Source organism: Phyllobates terribilis, unplaced genomic scaffold (genome assembly GCF_046119375.1).
Source record: "Phyllobates terribilis strain yellow unplaced genomic scaffold, ASM4611937v1 Scaffold_49__1_contigs__length_9717188, whole genome shotgun sequence".
Taxonomy (NCBI): Eukaryota; Metazoa; Chordata; class Amphibia; order Anura; family Dendrobatidae; genus Phyllobates; species Phyllobates terribilis.
Genome location: NW_027362809.1, coordinates 1,376,178 through 1,388,141, shown reverse-complemented (window position 1 = coordinate 1,388,141; position 11,964 = coordinate 1,376,178). Strand labels below are relative to the sequence as shown.

The 11,964-nt window shown below is 42.4% G+C and overlaps 1 pseudogene; it reads left to right on the top strand.

Moving 5' to 3' along the window:
- Positions 1 to 860: 860 nt before the first annotated feature.
- Positions 861 to 11,692, top strand: LOC141191669 (uncharacterized; annotated as a pseudogene).
- Positions 11,693 to 11,964: the final 272 nt, after the last annotated feature.

Below are 11,964 nucleotides of genomic sequence, written 5' to 3'. Positions count from 1 at the left end.
CTGTGCACAGGATGAATGGCGGCATTAATAGATGTAATAGATGTGATACAAAGAAAGACAATGATGAAACACAATCATCTTACAGTCATCACAATATGGCCCCTTCACCGGTCTGGTAATGTAAGATCAGATCCGTCCTTCTCTTTATACCCTCCGGTGCGATGGATTTACCCTCAGTGTCCAGGAAGCTTCACAGTTCAGCAATGCCCCTCTGCCATCTCCCCTCCACCTGAACTATTTACCCTTTCAATGCCACAAAACTGAAAGTTCTTTCAGTCCCCATTATGTTCTCTTAGGAAATGTGTGGAAACATTGGAGGGGTTAATGGCTGTGGGATTAGTGGGGTCTCCTATGTGCTCATTAATTCTCTGCCTTATTTACGGGTGGTGCAGCCGACATATCTGACATTACATCCCAGACACTGAATACAATATATTACAAATTCTCTGCTGCAGGTGATATATTGTGTAATGAAATGTTTTATTTAATGTGATTAAATCTATTTCTAGTGTTCGGCATATTTACATGGTGGACATTCATCAATGAAAACCCAGAGGTGTAAGCCAGGTTCTCGTTATGTGTTTCTCTTGCGATTAAACCAGGAGACAGGAGTTGTGAAAGGGTCGGGGCAAAGAACAAACAACCATCTACTAATAACCATCAGATAACCATCTTGTGAGAAACGTATTCAGCTTCCGACTCCGAGGAAGAAACTGCTTGTTGTCTGTGGCCAAAAATGTATAGGTTTTATTACTAGATGTAAAGAAGAAAACTAAATACTGTAAAATAATAAATCTCCTCATATGTTTCCCCTTATTATCTCCAGTAGTTTTATTATTACACAGGATTTTTATGACGTTACATCGGCTCATCTTCTTCTCATTCAGGTCCCTACAATATCCGATCCTCTCAGTGAAGATCTTCTATATAAGAGAATTTTCCTTATGGACCCATCAAAGATGGATATGGATAGAGACAAGATGGCAGAGAGGATATTACACCTCACCCTAGAGATCCTCTTCCGGCTTACTGGAGAGGTGAGAGATTCTGATGACGTCACATTACATCAATCTTATCTATGGGAATAACAGATGGACAGAACTGGAGAGGTGAGGACTCTGAAAATGTCTGGAGTGAGAGTTATTAATGTGTCTCTCCATAACCAGGATTACACAGTAGTGAAGAAGACCTCTAGTGAGCGCTGTCAGGCCCGTGTGTCTGAGGGATGGAGAAGACCCCTCAGCCCAATCACTGGGCCTCCACCTCACCCTCTGATACATGAGGACATCAATGACCAGAAGATCCTAGAACTCACCTACAAGATGATTGAGCTGCTGACTGGAGAGGTGACACTGCTGGGAATGCTGGGACATTATACAGTAACGCTATGAAAGGATCGGGGAGATGACGGTATCATTGTATGTGTCAGGTTCCTATAAGGTGTCAGGATGTCGCTGTCTATTTCTCCATGGAGGAGTGGAAGTATTTAGAAGGACACAAAGATCTGTACAAGGACGTCATGATGGAGGTTCCCCAGCCCCTCACATCACCAGGTAATAGACAGGACTAAATACACACGGCCTATAATTATCTGTATGTAAAGAATGAATACAGTCCCTGTATGTGTTTCCTCCAGATCTATCCAGTAAGAGGACAACACCAGAGAGATGTCCACATCCTCTTCTTCCACAGGACTGTAAACAAGAAGATCCCAATGTTCCTCAGGATCATCAGGTAGATGGAGAGAAGGTGTCATGAGATCTCCCCTATGATGTGTAGACGGCTGTGAAGGTCTTGTGCTCAGTCTTGTTTTATCCACCAGTATTATATGGTTTATAGTTGTGTAATGAGAGCGGTGGAGATGGCAGGATTAGAGCTGATCATAGATGGGACTTTTACAATATTTGTTTCAGGGTGAAGATCTGACCCATATTAATACTACAGAGACGTTTGTGAGGGGTGATGATCGGTGTAAAGAGGAGATTCCTACATATGACTACCCAGGTGAGTAGTGACCACTAAATGCAGAGAAGTCACAGATTCTTCTCAGTCACCGGCTGTGGCTGCTTTATCGGTGGTGTAGTCCGGCCATATCACCATCGTGTGATCACTATTTTGCCGCTAGATCAAAACATTTTCCTCTTCCAAAAACAAAACTGTTAAAATGACTTTGGGCATTGAAAGTCCTTTCTGTGCTGCTGAATGTGCTCATATGGTCCCTACAAGACGAAGTCCAGTCTTTCTGACCAAACTTTGCTTTTATTATCGACAGCATTAAATGTGCAGTGAGGGCCAAGTGTGAATTTCTGTCCAATAACAACAGAGTTTCCCTTTATCCTGACTTTTCAATTTATTTTTAGGCTATGTGCCCACGATGCAGAATTGAAGCAGAAAATTTCTGCAGCATCTCTGCATCTCCCTGGCAGAAAAAACGCATTCAGATTGTGCATGCGTTTTTCCTGCAGAATACATGCGGATCCACATGTGGATTCACATGCGTTTCCGCATGCAGATTGACAAGCGCTTTCCAGGCGATAGCATCACTTGGAAAGTGCTTGACAACTAGGTCACAGTGTATAAATCCATGCAAAGAGCATGGATTTATACAGTGTGAACCATAAAAATTAAAGCAAATAAAGCTATACTCACCCCCGATGCCCGGCGTGGCTGCAGTGCTCGTTCCTGACTGGTTCCTGGATGCCGGCATATCGCGAGACAGAGCGGTGAAGGGCCTGCGGTCACATGACTGTGACGTCACCGCAGGTCTTCAAGCGATGCCGGCATTCAGAGAAAAGCCTTCGGAAAGGTGAGTATAAACTTTATTTGTTATTTTATTCTTTTTTTACAGGTACAATGGTACCCAGGTCTGGATGAGAGTCTTCTCTCCTCCAGAACTGGGTACCATCCGCACATAGAGACGCATAGAAGCCGCTTGTACAAATGTACAGTCGCGGTTTCTATGCGTCTCAATGCAAGTCAATGGCGGGAGTTCCGCTGCGCTTCCGCAAAATTAAATGACATGCTGCGGATTTTTGTATGCAGCATAAACACTGCGGAAAAATCCGCAGCATGTGCATAGAACATGCGGAATCCCCTTGGGGACCATGGGGTGCGGATTACCTAGCGTTTCACAAGCGTTTATGCTGCGGAAATTCCGCAGCATAAACGCTTGAAAAACACTACGTGGGCACCCAGCCTAAAACCGACTAACTTCAAATAGTATTGCGATAGACTGCATAAATACATTACACCTGTGCCATGATATATCTCTAAGCTAAATTTAAGACGCCTCAGCTCTGCACTATTATAAAAAGTTCTCTTTGAACGTCTAATATTTCTTCTTGAAACTCATCTGACAGAAAATATTGTCCCTTACGATAGTTTAGATTCCCAAGAGCCCCCGAGCCCCATACTCCAATTACCCCAGAGAGGTTTCACCGCTAGTTACTCACTACTTACTGATGGAGACTGTTGAGTTTGATCATTTCAGTAGATGTGTTATTGTCTATACTCACAGTTTTTGACTACAGTGGTTAGTTCCCAAAATACTCTGATTAATCCACTTCCCGCAGCCAGTTTTGTGTTCCTATCAGTGCCCATTTTTTAAATCTTACATGTGTCACATTATTTGGTGATATCTTTGGAATTCTTCACAAAGGATAATAGGAAACAGATGGACCTTACAAATTATTTTCCACCTTTTCTTGAATCCAACAATACCCTGTATACGGTTGTATCCTACTATCTGGGCACATGGCAGGTTAAGAAGGGAAGGAGCGACATTTAGCTATTTGAATGCAGATCTTGCTGGAATAGTTAGCAGACACAATGTATTGGGGGCACTGTTCATGGTCACCTGGAAGCTCAAAAGATGGTCACCATGAACAGGCTTGGCTCTATCTACTCCGTTTTCTCTGTATCTGGACTTACACAGAGACCCCTAGGCTTGGGCCACGGTGTTACCTGATGTTCTGTAGTGTGAGATGTGAAGAAGAATAGTCAGGTAGCCGGGTCAGAACCTGGAGAGCAGAGAAAATACAAAATCAGAAGACACAAGAGTAGTCAATAAATGGGCCGAGGTCACAACAGGAAACAAATACACAAGCCGGGAGCTGAGCACAGAGGACTGAACCAGACGAGAACAAGGCTGTATCTGGCAGCTTCCAGCAATATGCTTCCAGCTTTAGTAGGGTGCGGTGCTTTCCAGTTGGCTGAAGCAGGGAGCAGATTACTCCAGCTGGACAGCACACACACCCATACTGCCAGACTGGATGGTACTAAAGGTCCCAGGCACCCCAATCTTAGTGGCTGGACAGAGCCTGCGCGGCCCAGAGCTTCTGGTTCTGACGTCTCCTCCATCACCAGCGCCTCTTGTAGAATGAATAAGGTGGCTCCTGGTGACAGAAGGAGACATCGGGGGAGCAGATCCCAGAGGAGATGGGATACACCATTCGCAGAAGCCCTTAATATGACAAAAGGCAGAAAACTAGAGCTGTAGAAATCCCCAAAAAGTGACTCCATTTTGTAAATTATAACCCTGAATGAATTAATCTTTAGAAGTAGGGAATATTTTGACTCTACAGGTACTTTTCGGAAATTAGCACGCAGTGGATGTTGGAGAGTGAAAATTGTGCATTTGCCATTTTGTTACCCAACACATAGTGCCCAGATTGTGCTCCAGGAGACACACTCTGAAAATTAAGTGGGTTCTTCTCACTATAGTAATGCTAAATACATGGAGGCTAAATGTGGTTTGGGCACACTGCAAGGCTCAGAAGTGAGGGGGAGATTTGACTTTGGGAGAGCGGATATTGCTGGATTGGTTTATGGAAGCCATGTTGCTCTTCAAGAGCCTTTGAGACACTAATAATGTGGAAACCTCCGTTTTTCCACTGACAGATGATGGACCTGAGTGGGGGCTTGTTCTTTGCGGGATGAGTGGAAGTTTTTATTGGTATTATTTTCCCCAGCATAACAGGTTCATCTTATGAGGTTTTTTATTAGACTGTGAACTGTCATTGTCTTGCTGAATAATTCATATTTTTACAGACAGTTTAAGTAGAAATGTTAAAAAATATAAAATTCAAGGATATTTTATTGAAAAATAATAATTGATTTTTATCATAGCAGATGACTGTACCAGGAGATCAGAGGGACAGCTGACATCTTCAATTTTTAAATCAGATGATCTTGAGATCACACAGGATACAATTGAAGTGAATGCCATTACTCCAGATTTACCATCATCCCTTCACAGCAAAGATCTGTCATCTGATCCTTTGAAACACGTCCTGTCTTCTGATTCATTACCGACTACTAAGGAAAATCATAGTCACAAAATAAGCACTAAAAAACAAACTGCTCCTAAAGCAAAGACGCCATTTTCACGTACAGAATGTGGTAATAGTTTTCCCCACGAAAAGTCTTTTCCTATACAGCAAAAAATTCATACGATAGAGAATAGATTTTCTTGTTCCAAATGTGGCAAATATTTTAGCAGGAAATCCAATCTTGTTATTCACCAGAGAACTCACACAGGGAAGAAGCCTTTTTCCTGTTCAGAATGTGGAAAATGTTTTAACCAGAAATCAGCTCTTGTTATACACCAGAGAACTCACACAGGGGAGAAGCCTTTTTCCTGTTCAGAATGTGGGAAATGTTTTCCACATATGACTAGTTTTATCAGACATCAGAGAATTCACACAGGGGAGAAGCCTTTTTTATGTTCAGAATGTGGGAAATGTTTTCCACATATGACTAGTTTTATCAAACATCAGAGAATTCACACAGGGGAGAAGCCTTTTTCCTGTTCTGAATGTGGAAAATGTTTTACACAGATATCAACTTTTATCAGACATCAGAGAATTCACACAGGGGAGAAGCCTTTCTCATGCTCAGAATGTGGAAAATGTTTTACACACATGACTAGTTTTAACAGACATCAAAGAATTCACACAGGGGAGAAGCCTTTTTCATGTTCAGAATGTGGAAAATGTTTTCCACACATGACTAATTTTATCAGACATCAGATAATTCACACAGGGGAGAAGCCTTTTTCATGTTCAGACTGTGGGAAATATTTTAACCAGAAATCATCTGTTGTTATACACCAGAGAACTCACACAAGGGAGAAGCCTTTTTCTTGTTCAGAATGTGGAAAATGTTTTACACAGTTATCAACTTTTATCAGACATCAGAGAACTCACACAGGGGAGAAGCCTTTTTCATGTTCAGAATGTGGGAAATGTTTTAACCAGAAATCAGCTGTTGTTATACACCAGAGAACTCACATAGGGGAGAAGCCTTTTTCATGTTCATAATGTGGGAAATGTTTTAACCAGAAATCAGCTGTTGTTATACATCAGAGAACTCACACAGTGGAGAAGCCTTTTTCATGTTCACAATGTGGGAAATGTTTTGTGAAGAAATCATCTCTTCTTAGTCACCAGAGCAGTCACACAGGATAGAAGCCTTTTTATATTCTTAATGTGGGAAATGTTTTCCTTGAAAATAAACTCTTAATAAACTTTAGAAAAGTAACACAAGGGAGAAGCCTTTTTCATGTCCAGAATGTTGAAAATGTTTTAACTGAAAATTGTACAATCTTAAAGGGGTTGTTCACTACTAGGACAACAGGTGTCATTCCTCATGTTTGGCCTAGCTAAAATAAAAGCACTGATACTCAGCTCCCATGCCAGCTCCGTTCCAGCGGTGCTGGGACTCACATTCCCAGGGTTGTTACATCACATGAGCCCTGCGCCCAGTCAGTGCTGACTTCACTGCCACCACCTTCGGACATATTGAACATCAACAGGAAGCCAGGGCTGCAGCTGCTCTCAGATTTCCTCATGATGTTCGATTTTTCTGAACGTGGAGACAGTGATTCCAGCAGTTACTGGGCTCACACGACGTAACAACCTCACATGAGCCCCGGGAACGCACGTGCCGACACCGCTGGAATGGCGCCGGCATCGGAGGTTTGATACAAATCTTACAGACTGTTTGATACAGAAAATATAACATATAATAAAACATCATATTTACAGGATTCAAAAAAACACCCCCAACCCTCCCCACCAGAACCCCCCCTTTTCATCCCTTACCCATCTGATTTTGCATATGACTATCGTCCCTCCTTGATGCAGAAATACCAAATGTATCATGAATTTCACAACATTCTATCCGTCCTATTATGTTGCTATTAAAGAACTAGCATGTTAAATATTATGTCTCTGACCAACTCATCCAACACAACACTTGAGCATTTAACCCAATCCCCCCACTGTTTCCAAAATTTAGCTGCGGCCCCTTTTTGAATAGACCCATTTTTCCATTAGAATAGTACTGTTTAAAGCTTCACTACTTCTATTAAGGGAGCATTGCTTGCCAACCAATGCCTACTTATAGTCTTTCTAGTATGTGTGAGGCAGTGACTGGGGTCTTATACGAGGGACGTTATATATCCCCCAGAATGTGTACAGAGACCTATTAAACCTGTTGGAGTGCATTGCAGTCACAGACACAGTTGCGGCTGCAATGCAGGAATGAAGATGAGCATTGACCTGGTCAGGCTATCTGGCTAAGGCAGATTATGTAAAACCCGGCAGGGCCTTCATTTCTTGGAGGAGGCTACAGGAAGCCAGTGGGGTGGCATCCTCCCTCCAACCCGGGTTTTCCAGTGGCTCTTGCCACAGGTCCTTTAAAAACCCTGCATTAAGGGTTAGTGTTGTTCAGTGTTGGTACCTGCTAGGAGGATAGCAGGAAATCTCGGCGGACCTGTGAGTAGCTGAACCCATGCCTGGGAAGGCTCTGCATCCGTCAGCTCTGAGCAGCCTGGCGCGGCCGTTGCCCCCGGCAACCATTGTTTATGGACTTGTGTTAAACCGGCTGCTAACCGGAGGACTTTCTATTTTACCTGTGAGTTTGCTGAATAAAAGCTGCTTATGTTGGACTTGCTTGAGTCACTGCCTCAGTTACTGCACGGTGTGAACACCGACGCCTTACATATATAGAATCCTGGCTATTGGCAATTGTATAGGAGGCGAACCTCTAACCTCCGCCACATACCCAGCACACATACCTTGGGAGATAGAGGAATAGGAAAATTAAAAACCTCCGAGATCAGTTTACCAACATCTCCCCACAGCCCAGCTACATGATACAGGATCAGAACGTATGGACGAAATCTGCCCCTTCCTCCCCTCCATGGACATCGATCTTCTGCCCTAATGCACATTCTAAACAGTGTTGTAGGAGTTCTATAGGCTCTGTGTATAAGAAATAATTGAGATCTTCTTTGGGTCCAATTTATAGATAATTTTCCTGGTGACTCCAGGCTTTCCTCCCACTCCTCCTGAGTGACTAATCACACATCCCTCTCCCATTTAGGTTTAATTGTAGCCAGAAGATCTCCCACAATCTTTAATAGCAGAGAATTATACATCAGAGAGATAAGACCTCTCATGTTCTTTGCATTTATTACTGAGTCCAGTATCCCATTAAGAGAAATGGTCAAATCTGAGATAGACTCCTGAGCTCTAATGGTGTGACGCAATTGTAAATATCTGAAAAATTCTGAGTTATCTTTAAAGTTTGCTTTAAATATTCGAATGAGCAAAAGTGCCCTTCCACGTATAATTGGTGTAGATATTTCAATCCCTTATTTTTCCATGTCCCAAAGCCCTCCGACCTTTTGTAATTCCTTCAAATAGGGGTTGGTCCACATATAAGTATATTTCGAGTACACACCCATTCCCAACCATTTCCTGCAGGGCCACCAAATTTTATGCATAAGAGTTAGAGTTGGAAAACCTCTCGAATCGCCCTTGAACTTATTCGTCTCTAGGATATCTACAAAGTTTTCACCACCACCCACAAATTTTAGTACTGAAACCCCTGCACCTTCTGTCCCATCTAGCGCCATCTTCTAAAATGTTGAAACTGAGATGCTAAGAAATAACCCCAGGCATGTGGAAAGATCTGTCTCAGGGGTATCATTATTCTCCATTGGCAACAAAGCAGATGTTGACCAATTTATGGTCAAACCTGAGAAAATCCCAAAGGTCTTAATAATTTCCATTATGATTGGAAGTGAATCTTTCATCATGTTGACAAGTAATAACACGTCATCCGCATATAGAGCGACTCTTTCTTCTTTATTCCCATATCTAAACCCTTCCAGCCCAGGATGTTGTCTGATTTTAGAAACTAAGGGCTCAATTGCCAGAGCAAAGAGTAGAGGGGACAGCGAGCACCCCTGTCTTGTCCCCCTGAAAACCTCTAGATTGTCAGAAGTATCTCCATTCACTCTAATTTTAGTCATTGGAGCTTTATATAGTATCTTAACTAGTGATGATCGAGTATGTTTCATTAACTCTTTCGGCGGTGCTCGCCGAGTATTCTGGCGTGCTCTGCATTTCTTTAACGTCACCGTGCCTGCAAGTGTCACGGCTGTTAGACAGCTGTGACACATGTAGAGATTGCCTGTCGAACATACTCGATCATCACTAATCTTAACCCATTTAATGAAATTAGGGCTAAACCCCATTTTCTCCAGCACAGCCCAGATTTAGCTGCACTCTACACTATAAAAAGCTTTAGTGGCATCCAGGAATACTATTGCTTTTTGTTTAGGGTGTTAGGGGCACACAAAATGTGTGTTCTCGTCTTGGTTGTTTGCCGCCAAATTGTATATAGGATATATACGGTCGGAGAACTCACAAAACACACCAGGTCGTGTCTTAATGAGTTCTGGTTATTGATTGGAATACACCGCCTTTTATAGGAAAAAATCAGGGACTTAGCCACACATTACCTCATTGCTTTATCTCATAATTATTACTAATTGTTGCTGGTATCTGTTGCTCATATGTCATTATCCATATTACTCTAATAATTAATCAATTAAGTCAAGCTGACCTCTGTCTCACACGTAAGGTTCAAAGTTCAGTATAGTCAGTTATCTTTTATTATCCTGTAATTTCCCTAAAGTAATAAAGATAATTAGTAAAGCTCTTATTATCAGATTAATGTGTTAGTCAATAATCATTAGGGTTTTTCCTATTGCTCAGTAGCATGCGGATCTTTGATTAATATGAGGTAACAGGTACAATGTGTCACGGGCATACGGGAGGCCATTTCGGATTGTCTGCAATTCTTAATACACATAAGTAGGAAGTTACATATTCATATAACCTCCATAATCCTACATATATTTGTATCCTCAACAGTCCCTTGTTTGGAGACATTCAAAATGTAATCCTGTCTCACCCGAACTTCTGTCAAACCTACTGATTTGACCCAGTGCACCTATTTAACTATTTGGACCAAATTTGGGCAATGAAATTAACTAAGCTAATCTTCACCGTGTATATGAGATGACCCATCCCTTGTGGATGGACCCCCTCCTAACAGACTCAAGTGTGCGGAAGGTCAGATCATATCCCTTACTAAACAGTCCATATTTGGCAGGCTGGGCAAGTGTCCTTCTGATTTAGGGGATGTTGGGAACACAGTGTTTTCAGGGCCTCTGGATAGAGTTCATCATCTGGATTCCCAAAATCTGCTAGTATCATCATCATGGATCATCAGCATGGATCCATTGGGATGTCATCTTTAGGCTCGAGGATCCATCACTTGAACTTTTGGATGAGGAACCAGTCTTTGAATTGGATCTCACGGGTCCTTTCTAGATTTTGAGAATCTGGGAGAAGAAAACTCGAGAACATATTTTAGCCACATGTAATTCAACAACAAATTTAGTCTGCATATCAACAACTATCGTGGGTAAATATAATCCTAACCTGTGAGCATTTACAAATAGGATCTTATAGGGGCTAATTTTAGTTGGGCCTACTGGCGTGTGTCTGAGACTAAATGACCCAAGGGGAAGACTAAGACTCTTATGCTGTGGCTTCCCTGTTTCTTGTGCAGTATTAAGTGTGTAGGATTAACTCTGTTCTAAGGCCTTAAAAAAAAATTGGGGTTGGATTTGCTGTGAATGCAGATTCTTGATCATTTTCTATAGTCTCTGGAAGTTCATATGTGCAAATTATTTAAGAGAGCAGTTTGTTAGCTGTGGTCCTGGCCAATTGATTTTCCACGGGAAAAGCTTTTGGCCTGGCCATCCTGGGAAGTTCTGAGGGGTCTTTCCTGGGTTGCAGCTGTTGTTGAAAAGACTGGTAAGTGGTAATATTGTCTCTCAAGGTTATTCATCTTCATTTTTGATTGGTGGATGGTGCCATAAGCCCATCTGGCTATCATTGGGTAAAGGGCTCTTGGCAGGCATAGGTTTCCATTTCGTAACCGTCTGTATTAATGTTCTTCATCCTGTCTGGCTCCATCTTGAATCCATTTGTCTTTTTCTTCCTTGGATGCTTGTTCCTTGGCCAAAAGCATAATCTTTTCGTTTTTCTGTTTCAGGGTCAGTCAAAGAGCATAGATGAGATGTTTCTGTGCCAAGTGATAATATTATGGCTTCTTTTGCTGCTTCTTTTGTTGTTTTGTCTACCAAACTGTTGCCCACTGCTTCCTTTGAGGTTCCTTCAGTGTGTGCCTTAACCTTTATCACAGCAACTCTTTTTGGCATCAACAGGAACTCCATCAGTTCTTGAATGGCTTTATGGTGTCTTATTGGGGTTCCATTAGCCGTGATGAAATCTCTTGTCCTCCAGATCGGTCCATGGTCCTGTGACACACCCCAAGCATAACGGCTATCTGTGTAGATGTTCGCTTTCCTCTGGGTGGCCATCTTGCAGGCTTCTGTCAAGGCAAGTAGCTGTTTCCTGTGCAGACAGAGATGCAGGCAGTGACTGTGCTAGCAGCACAATGTCTTCTGTGACCACTGCCATACACGTGTGAGAACGGTCTTCTTGGTCTGCATATCTTGATCCATCCATGGAGTCAGGTCAGGGTGTTGAGGCACATCTGTGAGTGTCAAATCCAGAGGTTTCTTGTCTCATGAGG